Raw genomic sequence first — 12,963 nt, 5'->3', positions numbered from 1 at the left:
AACAAAGTTCTAAATGCACATAAAAATAGTTCGCTGTCGAGTTTTAATTTGATTTAGAATGACAAGACATTTCATCGTTCTTTATAGAACAAAACATGATATCAATACACGTTTGTATTTTATTGATCTTTCTAGGGATGTTGCGACTTAATAAATATTCGTGTAGTAATATTCCCTAACCTTTCTGTACGAAAGGAGACCGTAAACAGACGCAATGGACGCAACTTGAAGATGAAGATGAAGATGTTTTATTTGATAAGGTCTGATAACGTAAAACGCATACAACTTAAATTTTCTCGGTAAAAAGTCACTTACTATTATTGCTCTTTCAAAACTGTCATTAAGGAAACACGCATTACAAGAGGCGGATTTAGGAGGGGGGACCCCTTTTTGGGAAAAAATTTAGGGAGCTACCATTTGATTTTTATGGGGGGGCTAGGATGAAAAATTTTGTCTTGCATTTTTTTTTTAGTTGTAATCTCTGTCCTGCCTTTTTATTTTTCACTCTATTCGGTCCTGCTTTTTTTTTTTTTTAGTTTATCCTGACTTTTTTTACATAAATTATCATCCTGACTTTTTTTTTGCAAGTGTCTCATCCTGCCTTTTTTTTTTTACTCAAAACTCCTGTCCTGCCTATTTTTTTCAAATTTCATCCTAGCCCCCCATAAAAATCAAATGGTAGCTCCCTTAGTTGCTTATATAGGGAATCACTGAAGCGTGACTGGAGCGGCCCCCCTCTTAGGTCAGTCAGTGAGCCCCCACTTATGAAAATTTCTGGATCCACCACTGTTCTGTTCTGTTTGAGAAAATCCCTCCTTCAAAGGAGCACTTCGCACAATGACGAATAATGTTTATATATATATATATATATATATGAATTGTTTATAAATTAAATTCAAATTATTTATTCAAGAAAACTCACAAAGAGCATAAAATGAACAATATAAATGCATATGTACATAAATATTGAGAAAGAGTTATAGCTGACAAAGAGATCTAATACACACATAAAAAAGGAAATATTATATTATATGGTATGATAAATATCAAGGGAGACATGACCCTGTTCTTATGTAAATACTCTATTAAGTTACCATATCCATACAACAAATAAATATATATATATATGACAGAACACTAAGATGATAATTTTTCTGTGGCTTTGCTATCAGTTTTGTAAAATATACTCAAACTTAGAAATCTAGATATATTTCTACATACATTGGCATGTTCATTACTCATAAGCCAAATAAATTTAATTGTTATCTGTGTTCAGTTTTGAACTATTCTTATTATAGCAAATGTCTATATAGGTTTGCCTAATAGTAAAATATTTTTGCCAATCTAATAAAATGTGTTTTTCATCTTCTACTTCACAAGAGGAACAGTTCTTACATGTTCTGTCATTAACAGGTGTTTTTGGTATTGTATATCTACCCAATTCAATTTGCAGTCTATGATTGCTGGTTCTATATCTACTCATGTTATATTTATCATTTTCATTACAAATATTAACAAGATAATTTTCAAATTTGAAAATGTTTTTGAAAGTTCTATATGTTCTCAGTTTCCCACTGGTTTGAAGTTGTTGAAACCATCTAGATTCAAACTTACTTTTAGTAGATTTTATAATCCTTTGGATATGACACCATTTTTCATAGAAACATGTAATTGAGTTAATTCTGACTCATTAGAGTTGAACATATTAAATTTCTTGAGAATATTTTTTATTGGGCTTAACCAGCAATTTTGATTATTTTCAATCATGAGTAGATTCTCTGCAAGTGCATGAGATAAAAGTTTATCACCTGTTTTATCATTTTCAAGTCTAGTCCAATATTTTAACATAGACGAAACAATATCAATATAAATTGGATATCGACCTAATTCACCATACAAGGCCAGTTTGCTTGTCTTTTTATTAACTGATAAAATATATCTACATAAAGACAAATTAAGTTTCTCCAATGGGAGATATTTATAAACTTTTTATACGACCGCAAAATTTGAAAATTTTTTCGTCGTATATTGCTATCACGTTGTCGTCGTCGTCGTTGTCCGAATACTTTTAGTTTTCGCACTCTAACTTTAGTAAAAGTGAATGGAAATCTATGAAATTTTAAACAAGGTTTATGACCACAAAAGGAAGGTTGGTATTGATTTTGGGAGTTTTGGTCCCAACATTTTAGGAATTAGGGGCCAAAAAGGGCCCAAATAAGCATTTTCTTGGTTTTCGCACTATAACTTTAGTTTAAGTTAATAGAAATCTATGAAATTTTGACACAAGGTTTATGACCACAAAAGAACGGTTGGGATTGATTTTGGGAGTTTTGGTTTCAACAGTTTAGGAATTAGGGGCCAAAAAAGGGCCCAAATAAGCATTATTCTTGGTTTTCGCACAATAACTTTAGTTTAAGTAAATAGAAATCAATGAAATTTAAACACAATGTTAATGACTACAAAAGGAAGGTTGGTATTGATTTTGGGAGTTTAGGTCCCAACAGTTTAGGAATTAGGGGCCAAAAAGGGACCCAAATAAGCATTTTTCTTGGTTTTCGCACCATAACGTTAGTATGAGTAAATAGAAATCTATGATATTTAAACACAAGGTTTATGACCATAAAAGGAAGGTTGGTATTGATTTTGGGAGTTTTGGTCCCAACAGAATAAGGGGCCCAAAGGGTCCAAAATTAAACTTTGTTTGATTTCATCAAAATTGAATAATTGGGGTTCTTTGATATGCCGAATCTAACTGTCATGACTGTGTATGTAGATTCTTAACTTTTGGTCCCGTTTTCAAATTGGTCTACATTAAGGTCCAAAGGGTCCAAAATTAAACTTAGTTTGATTTTGACAAAAAATGAATCAGTTAGGTTCTTTGATATGCTGAATCTAAAAATGTACTTAGATTCTTGATTATTGGCCCAGTTTTCAAGTTGGTCCAAATCGGGGTCCAAAATTAAACTTTGTTTGATTTCATCAAAAATTGAATAAATGGGGTTCTTTGATATACCAAATCTAACTGTGTATGTAGATTCTTCATTTTTGGTCCTGATTTCAAATTGGTCTACACTAAAGTCCAAAGGGTCCAAAATTAAACTTAGTCTGATTTTAACAAAAATTGAAATCTTGGGGTTCTTTGATATGCTGAATCCAAAAATGTACTTAGATTTTTTATTATGGGCCCAGTTTTCAAGTTGGTCCAAATCAGGATCTAAAATTATTATATTAAGTATTGTGCAATAGCAAGTCTTTTCAATTGCACAGTATTGCGCAATGGCAAGAAATATCTAATTGCACAATATTGTGAAATAGCAATTTGTTTTTTTAATTAGAGTTATCTTTCTTTGTCCAGAATAGTAAGCAAGAAATATCTAATTGCAAAATATTGTGCAATAGCAAGATTTTTTTTTAATTGGAGTTATCTTTCTTTGTCCAGAATCAACTTAAATCTTTGTTATATACAATATACAATGTATATTCACTTTTTACTACCAACTGATAAATTAAAATAATCTTTACCATTCAGTGATAACAAGCAGTTTTTTTACATCTTAATATTTTATGATGCATTTAAATGAGTAGTTATTGTTGCAAACTCCATTAGAAATTTTAATTGAGATTAGTTTTGGAATAAGGGAAAGGGGGATGTGATTAAAAAAATTGGGTTCAATTTTTCTCATTTGAAATTTCATAAATAAAAAAGAAAATTTCTTCAAACATTTTTTTGAGAGGATTAATATTCAACAGCATAGTGAATTGCTCTAAGAGAAAACAAAAATTTTAAGTTCATTAGAACACATTCATTCTGTGTCAGAAACCTATGCTGTGTCAACTATTTAATCACAATCCAAATTTAGAGCTGAATCCAGCTTGAATGTTGTGTCCATACTTGCCCCAACCGTTCAGGGTTCAACCTCTGCGGTCGTATAAAGCTACGCCCTGCGGAGCATCTGGTTCAAATAAGTTATCATCTAAAGAGGGTTTAAACATCCCCACTATCTCGGATGCATATAAAAGTACAGGTTTGACAGTATGGTCAAATACATACAAAAAATTTTCTGCATCACAAGACATTTTTTTAAATACATTAGTTATTTTGAAAAAAGCTTTTTGGCCTCGGGTGTATAGGTCCTTTAGCACATGTTTAGCGCATTATTAAAACTACCATTTGCAGTAAATATAACACCAAGATACTTGTATTGTTTTACAATTTCTATTTCTGATTCACCAATGTAGAAATTAACTTTAGGAATTCTACTTCCCTTATTGAATATAAGTACTTTTGATTTTCGATAGTTGATGCCAAGTCCCCACTCATTACAATATTCAAACGCTTTATTCATGCTATTTTGAAGACCCTCTTTAGTTTCTGACATCAACAATAAATCATCGGCATATAGCAAACAGTTAATAGATTTAGTTCCCATAGAAACTGGTGAACAGGAGCAATCAAATATCTTGGTGATATCATTGATAAATACAATGAACAGGTTAGGACTAAGGTTGTCTCCCTGAAAAACACCAATATTTGAAGGAAAGGCTTCGGTTATACTTTCATTGTTAAGTTTTACCCTTAATCCAACTTTGTATACATGGATTGTAGAATAGATATATATAATGTTTATATAAATATACTGAAATTTACCGGTTTACTTCCTATACATATAAGGTGTCAGCTGAGAACAGTAAATCTAATAAATGTACATGTATTATATGTTCCCGCAGTCAGATATAGGTCACATTTTCTGATAGGCAGAATCAGGGGGCCTTTTGTTGGAAAAATTTGGTTGATTATATAGGGAACGACTGGAGTGGGACCCCCTCTTAGGCAGTCAATGGGCCCCCTCTTAGGGACCGTTCAATATTTATCAGATGGATGGGCCGGTGCATTCTTAATATTGATTCATTAAAAAAGTTAATGCCCATCCTTTTAAATTCTGGAAAAAAGTCCTCGCCCATCTAAAAAAATCTATAAAAAAAAGTCCTTGCCCTTCTAAAGCTTAAAACAATCAAAAAATATTAAAGTTCTTTTTCTATTTGAAAGTTTGCAGGTTTATGTCTTGAAATCAAAGAATAGACTTTGGTGTAAATACAAAATTTAAAATGTGCTAGTTAATTCCATTTATATATAAATATTTAAGTGTGTATCAGAACCATACATTTTATTGTTTTTAAAACCAGCATGAATATACATGTATATATTTGATTTTATATTTGCAGCCTCAGATACAATATTGATTTAAAATAAAGGAAATAATTTTAAACTAAGGGACAATAACTCTTGGACTAGTAAAAATATTATCATATGCTGAATTACTAATTATTGTCTTAATAACACAGCATGTTAAATATAGTTCAAATACCAATGTCCCTTTATCTAACATTGTCTAATCTTTCAAAAAAGAAATTATGGTCTTTTTAAGCAATTTAGGCAGACATATTTTTGACTTTGATGCACCCTTTTTCACCTATTAATTAAATCCGACATTTGACAGTAAAACACCAAACAACCTGGCATTCTGTCAGATAAATATATAAATGAGATGGCTGTAGAGTTATATGAAGATCTAAATTGATTTGAAAAAGTTATAAAAAAGTTTAAAGATGACTATCCAATGATTTGGCCTAAACTGAAAATTTAAGCTTTTTTTTAACCTTTTTATTAAATCCATAAGAATGACACCAATTCACCAAACTACCAAACAACCTGGTATTCTGTAAGATCAATATATAAATGAAATAACTATAGAGTTTTATGGAAATCCATGTTAATTTGAAAAAGTTATAAAAAAAATTAAAGATGACTTTCTGGATTTAGCCTAGACTGAAAATTATTGTTGAGACCATGTCCCTTATGTTTTTTGTGCCTGCAAAAGGAATTTCCTCCACACCGATAAAATTGAAAGCAATTTTTTTTCAAATAAAATAAGTTCTAGCCCATCTTCTATATATATTAAAAAAAGTTCTTGCCCATCCAAATATTTCCACAAAAAAAGTGCTTGCCCCGCCCCATTTTGCAGCGGCCCATCCATCTGATAAATATTGAACGGTCCCGGAAAATTTCTAGATCCGTCATTAATTTCTAGTTTAAAAATATGTGAATAGGTGTTGAAAATATTCAGAAATATATTATTAGGTCAACAAATTAAAAAGAAAATGTGGTACACTGTATGATTTCCAATGAGACAACTCTAGTCTCTAGACAAGAGACCAAATTGCATTAGAAATTAACAACAATAGGTCACTGTATGGCCTTCAACAATGACAAAGCCAGAAACAACTATAAGTTACATTTAGGAGGCTCGAGGGTACATGTATAAAAATTTTAGAGAAAAATAAACAAAGAAAAATAAACATTTATTACAAATTTAAAGAAGTAGATTCAGTAAGACCCCTTTTTGGCCCCATAATATAGCAGTTTTACAAAATTGTGAAAATGTAATCTTTAAGCTATTTATTGGAAAGTAGAATGCTTCTGCTAAATAAATATGGGATGTTTTTGACAATACAATGCACATATATCAGGTACTAGCATCATTAAGGAGGCTCGAGGGTATAAAAATTTCAGAAAAAAATCAAACAATTGTTTTTCATTACAAATTTTATTTTTTTCCTTTTGTAATTGTTATCTTTATCATATGGTACAAAAATCTTTTAAAACAATCAATTCGTGTTGGCCCAAGATGACTTTTAAAATGTATACATCATTGAAAAAGTTCTAAATTATCTCCCTTTGGTGGAAAAATGCCATTTTTTGGCTTTAAAATTGAAATATCTTTTTCAACTCATCGGTGACCTATCTTTTTTAATATAATTTCCATATAAGCTGTACTTAAACTAAATTATTGTAAAATTTGGGAGATTTCTGTAATAAATTTCTTTTTTTATTTCGATATTACCTTTATTTCTCCTATTACTTCAACAAAAAAAAAACACCTTTACAAAAATGTATGCTTCTTTCGAAGGCAGATTGTGAGTGCAAATGAACGGTGACCCCACTTTTTTATTTTATTTTTCTATTGACTATAAGATAAAGTTCATTTATAGAAAAATATAAAGAAATCCTATATAAATGATTTAGACCCGCGAACCCCCTTAAGTTATGCTAAGATTACTGAAATCTTCAAACTTTTAGATTTTTTGGTAAATTTTAGACGGTTTCTGTCTTAAATGAAAGTGGCCACATTCGTGTTCATTCATAATATTGAAATGTAAGTTGTATTTGATGATAATACATAATATATAAAAAGGTTGAGGATTAACACGGATGCGGCCACTTTCATTTTTTGTCGAAAACCATCGGAAAAGTGACGTTTTTTTTGCATATTTGATAGATTTTTCATATTTAAGATTGAATCGAAGCGTTTTTAATGACTAAGTCAGTCAAAATCTTTCACATAAACTAATCGAGTCTATTGAAATAGACACTTAAGTGTTTAAAAAGTGTCCAAAATCCTTTGTAAAATGAACTTGAAATTTGAGGCCAAAATCAACCCTTTCCGGACCTACTCCTTTTATTTGTTACCTTAAGTAGTTGTTACTTTATCATATGGTACAAAAATGATTCAAAAAAATCAATTCGTGATGGCCTCAGATGAATTGTAAAATGTAGATATCATTGAAATTGCTCTAAAATAATCTCCCTTTGGTACAACAATGACATTTTTGGAACTCATTGGTGACCTATATATTTTTTATTATTATTTTCAATTAAGCTGTACTTAGTTAAACTAAACTATTGTAAAATTTGAGCGATTTCTGTAATTAAGTTCTTTTTTTATTTCGGTATTACCTCTTTTTCTACTATTAGTTCAACTGAAAAAAAAGTACCTTTACAAAAATGTATGCTTCTTTCGAAGGCAGATTGTGAGCGCTGCGTATGAACGGTGACCCCATTTTTTTATTTTATTTTTCTATTAAGCATAAGATTTAAGTACATTTATCATGTTTATAGAAAGATATAGTGATATCCTATATAAAATAAAAAAAATTGTTTTAGACCCTTAAGCCCCCTTAAATGTAATACATTTGTATAAGAGTAGTATAGTGTTATAATATATAGTCTCAGGCTAAACCCATACAGCAATTTCCCATTATATTTTACTTGTTAAAAACTTGTATGAAAAACCCTGTTATTATTTTCACAGCCAATAGTTTTGCCAGTGTATACATTACATAAGATAAGGAATCTGAGTCTAAGCAAAATGTGATATTCCACTTATTAAACACACCACACAAAATTCAACCAATATGATAAAAGGTTACATTTTTACCTAATTAAGCAATAAATGAAAAGGTAAACATTCAACTTTTGTTGAAAAAGCGAGACATAGTGATCCTACATTCCATCGGTGCAGTGTCCAAAATAATTACTCTGTGGTTTAAGTTTTTGAAATTTTAATAACTAAACTATCCTGAATTTTTACCAAATTTGGACAAAATACATGTATATAAAAAAGAAGATGTGGTATGATTGCCAATGAGACAACTATCATTTGACTATCGACTATCCACAAAAGACCAAAATGACAACTACAAAAAATGTATAGGTCACTGTACGGCCTTCAACAATGATCAAAGCCCATACCGCTTAGTCAGCTATAAAAGGCCCCGATAAGACAATGTAAAACAATTCAAACGAGAAAACTAACGGCCTTATTTATTTTACAAAATGAACGAAAAACAAATATGTAACACATAAACAAACAACAACCACTGAATTACAGGCTCCTGACTTGGAACAGGCACATACATTAATAATGTGGCGGGGTTAAACATGTTAGCGGGATCCCAACCCTCCCCCTAACCTGGGACAGTGGTATAACAGTACATCATAAGAGCGAACTATAAAAATCAGTTGAAAAAGGCTTAACTCATTAGATGGACAAAAATACAAGTGGACGTGGCCGGGTACTTATACATCCCGTCACAAAAAAACACAATGAACAGATCTGAGAGTACTCGCAGTTATCTGACAGCTAGTTCAAAGTCACTAACAACTAATAAAAAAATCATGCATCTAAAGCTTGATTATGATCAAAAGATAGTATCCAGATATAAATTTTGTAAAAAGATAATCCTATTTATCTGTATTTTACCTATAAATAGACTTAGTTTTTCTGCCAGTTAAAATCACATTCACTGTATGGTGAAAATTTTTTAAATTCAAATGTCGTACTAAATTATAATCCTGGTTCCATTGATAGCTAATTAACAATGATTAAATTTTTGATAACTTTCGTAAACTTTCCTGGATTTCTAGAAAACTTGGACAAAAGCTTGTTTAATATGATCTGAAGATGCCAGGTATATAATCCAGAGGTAAATTTTTAGAAAACTAAAATCCACGAATTTAAAAACCCACAAAACATGTAAATATTGCTCAAACCACGAAAATTGATACCCACAAATTAAAGTACAGTCACAACTAAGTAAGCAATTGGACAATTTTATTTGGTTTATGGGATGATTATAAAGTGTATATATGTCTGTCTGGCAGGTATCTTCTGTTGCTCTGCCTTTGACCTCATTTCCATGGTTTATTGGCCAGTATTAATTTTCTGTAGTTCGGTCCTTTTCTCAGATTCTATAAGTAATACGTTAACTATTTTGGTGTATGGAATGATTGTAAGATGTATTTATCTGTCTGCCAGGGTTAATCAAACCTCCACCTCATTATCATGGTATAATTGCCAATGAAACAACTATCCACCAAATTTCAAATGAAGAGGATGTAAACAATTTAAGGCAACCGTATGGCCTTCGTCACACAGCAAAATCCAAATTCTAAAGTCTGCTGAAAAGGCCCAGACATAAAAAACCAAGCTAATCGAGCAAACTAAGGGCTTAATTTGTAACAAAACAATCATGTAATAAAAACCAATCTGACAGACATGAACCAATGACAACCACTGAACTACATGCTCTTAACTTAGAACAGACACATAAAGAATGTGGCAGGGTCTGAACTGCCTACTGGACTTTATTGTTATACTAGCTATAGTAAATCAATGATAATGTTAAGTTTATGTGATACTTAAGCTTTTAGTAAAAACTTTATCTTTAAGGCTTTCAACATTAAGTCAATAAAGCAGACAAGACATAAGTGTGTGTAAGTCTCAAGTCTTATGAAAAATATAAAAAAAACAACATTATACTAAATTTCCTTTTTTTACTGCAAGCTTTAAGATATTATGTAGAAACAGGTATATTTATTTGCCATAGGAAACACTGCACCTGGACTGAAATTCACACTCTCCAAACAATTTTTCCTTGTAGATGTTGCAGATAAATTCATAATACAAATGATGTTGAAGAAACAAATTAAAGAGAAAAGAAACCTGGACTGTACCATTTTCTTTGCAGCTCCTAAGGTGAAGTATAGCGCAGTACAACACTTATATAAATGTTTTGTAAAAATAAGAAGATGTCGTATGATTGTAAATGAAACAACTCTCCATGAGAGACCAGTGAAACAAAAATTAACAACCATAGGTAACCGTACACCCTTCAACAATGAGCTATACAACGTCAAGGCCTTGAAATTACCAATGAACAACTTAGGGCCTGATTTATTAACAAAACATTGAACAATAAACTGTTATGATATACAGCAACAACTACTGAATTACAAGCTCCTGAATTGAGACAGGCACATGGAGTTTGTAAAACATTAAAAATGGTTGCTGGCATGAAACCCTCCTTCTAACCTAGGACAGTGGTGTAACAGTACAACTAGTAAACTATAAAAATCTTTTGAAAAGGGCTTAATTCTAAGATCAATACAAAGTCAAAGCACAATAAAAAATCCTAAAACAAAAACACACGAAGTACACATCTGAGATTTATAGCAGTTACTGAAAGCAAGTTCAAATAATCAATATTTTATCCTTGTCCTAACACATTCGGCTGAATTTCTCTTAAAAGCTAACCTAGACCTACAAATAAATGGTTATAGCCATCCCTGGATGTCATCTAAACAAATAACACATATATGGAGAGTAGTTTTAGTTTAAGTTGCAAAAATGATCAATAAGACAAGATCAACAAATAAGTATCATGCATGGTTGAAATTGTCAGTCAACTAATTATTTAATAAATTAGCCACAGAGTTCTTTGTATGGTCTAGTTTTAATTAGGATTTTATTGTAGATAAAGAAGGTGAATTTCCTCTGTTGAGGAGTCGGAAAGTTAGACTGAAGATAAAGGATATCAAATAAAGGTAAACATAAATTTAAAGTAATGGTTATATTGGTAATACATGTACCACGAGTATGCATCAAAGATGTATTGGGTAAGATGGTAATTACTGTATGTGAAACAATAAAATTTGTTTAAAGTGGGCAGTACATGTATAAACATACCATCAACATTAGCACAACCAAAAATGCAATCATAAAAGCATCTGCAAAAGTTTCATAGAAATATATGAAAGTATGACACAGTTTCCATGGTATCAGTTATTTGATGTCCATGACATTGAAGGTGGATATTGTGTCATTGGCAATAGACCAATTTCATATTACATGTACCCACTTTAATCGGAACAAATTTGAGGGAAGTTAACTGTTAATTATGCTTTCTTTACATGACTAAATCATCAGAAAACAGTAAACTTTTCCCCAAAATTGCACCGTTTATATTTTTGAATTTACTTTTTTCGGTTGTTCGTAGTGACCGAGTACCAGGATGTCTTACCACAGAGAAGGTAACCTATTGGAAAATTATAGAATCGGAGTCCAAAGTTGATAATGTGAAAATAGACTATTATACCATATCATCTTATTGGCAAGCCTGCAACTTTTGTTGCAGAAAGCTCGATATAGGTATAGTGTTCTGGTGGCGGCTACAGTGGGGCCAGCAGCAGGGTTAGCTGAATTCTTAAAAGCTTTATATTTTAGAAGGATGAAGACCTGGATGCTTCATACTTTGTATATAGACCAAGATGCCTCAGGTTACCAAGTTTTTCTAAGTCACATGTCCATTGTCCTTGACCTAATTTTCATGGTTCAGTGACTACTTGAAAAAAAAGTTAAGATTTTTATACGACTGCAAAAATGAAAAATTTTGGTCGTATATTGGTATGAGGTTGGCGTCGTCGTCGTCGTCCGGAGACATTTGGTTTTCGCACTATAACTTTAGTATAAGTGAATAGAAATCTATGAAATTTAAACACAAGGTTTATGTCAGACCAGAAAAGGAAGTTTTGGATTGATTTTGGGAGTTTTGGTCCCAACAGTTTAGGAATTAGGGGCCAAAAAGGGCCCAAATAAGCATTTTTCAAGGTTTTCACACAAAAACTTTAGTATAAAGTGAACAGAAATCTATGAAATTTAAATATAAGGTTTATGACCACAAAAGGAAGGTTGGGGTTGATTTTGGGAGTTTTTGTTCCAACAGTTTAGGAATTAGGGGTCAAGAAAAGGTCCCAAATAAGCATTTTTCTTGGTTTTTGCACTATAACTTTAGTATAAGTAAATAGAAATCTATGAAATTTTAAAACAAAGTTTATTACCACAAAAAGAAGGTTGTGATTGATTTTGGGAGTTTTGGTCCCAAACAGTTAAGGAATTAGTGGTCAAAGGGTCCAAAATTAAACTTTGTTTGATTTCATCAAAAAATGAATTATAAGGGTTCTTGTATATACCAAATCTAACCGTGTATTTAGACTCTTAATTTTTGGTCCTGTTTTCAAATTGGTCTACATTAAGGTCCAAAGGGTCCAAAATAAAAATAAGTTTGATTTTAACAAAAGTTGAATTCTTGGACTTCTTTGATATGCTGAATCTAAACATGTACTTAGATTTTCGATTATGGACCCAGTTTTCAAGTTGGTCCAAATCAGGGTCCAAATTAAACTTTGTTTGATTTCAACAAAAATTGAATATATGGGGTTCTTCAATATGTTGAATCTAACCATGTATTTAGATTTTTAATATTTGGGCCCGGTTTTCAAATTGA

General features: G+C 31.2%; 1 protein-coding gene and 1 long non-coding RNA gene across 2 annotated transcripts in view; one reads left to right on the top strand and one right to left on the bottom strand.

The window, feature by feature from the left end:
* LOC143076791 (uncharacterized) overlaps nt 1-12,963 on the bottom strand; it is a 57,243-nt gene that overhangs the window by 14,577 nt on the left and 29,703 nt on the right. The window lies entirely within an intron of this gene.
* Nucleotides 186-12,186, top strand: LOC143076788 (uncharacterized). Its single transcript, XR_012978789.1, has 3 exons — nt 186-260; nt 10,282-10,376; nt 11,155-12,186. It is a non-coding gene; the product is annotated as an uncharacterized LOC143076788 (long non-coding RNA).

Source organism: Mytilus galloprovincialis, chromosome 5 (assembly GCF_965363235.1).
Source record: "Mytilus galloprovincialis chromosome 5, xbMytGall1.hap1.1, whole genome shotgun sequence".
Classification (NCBI taxonomy): Eukaryota; Metazoa; Mollusca; class Bivalvia; order Mytilida; family Mytilidae; genus Mytilus; species Mytilus galloprovincialis.
The sequence above is the reverse complement of the archived record's forward strand: the minus strand, read 5'-3'. Positions and strand labels throughout refer to the sequence as shown.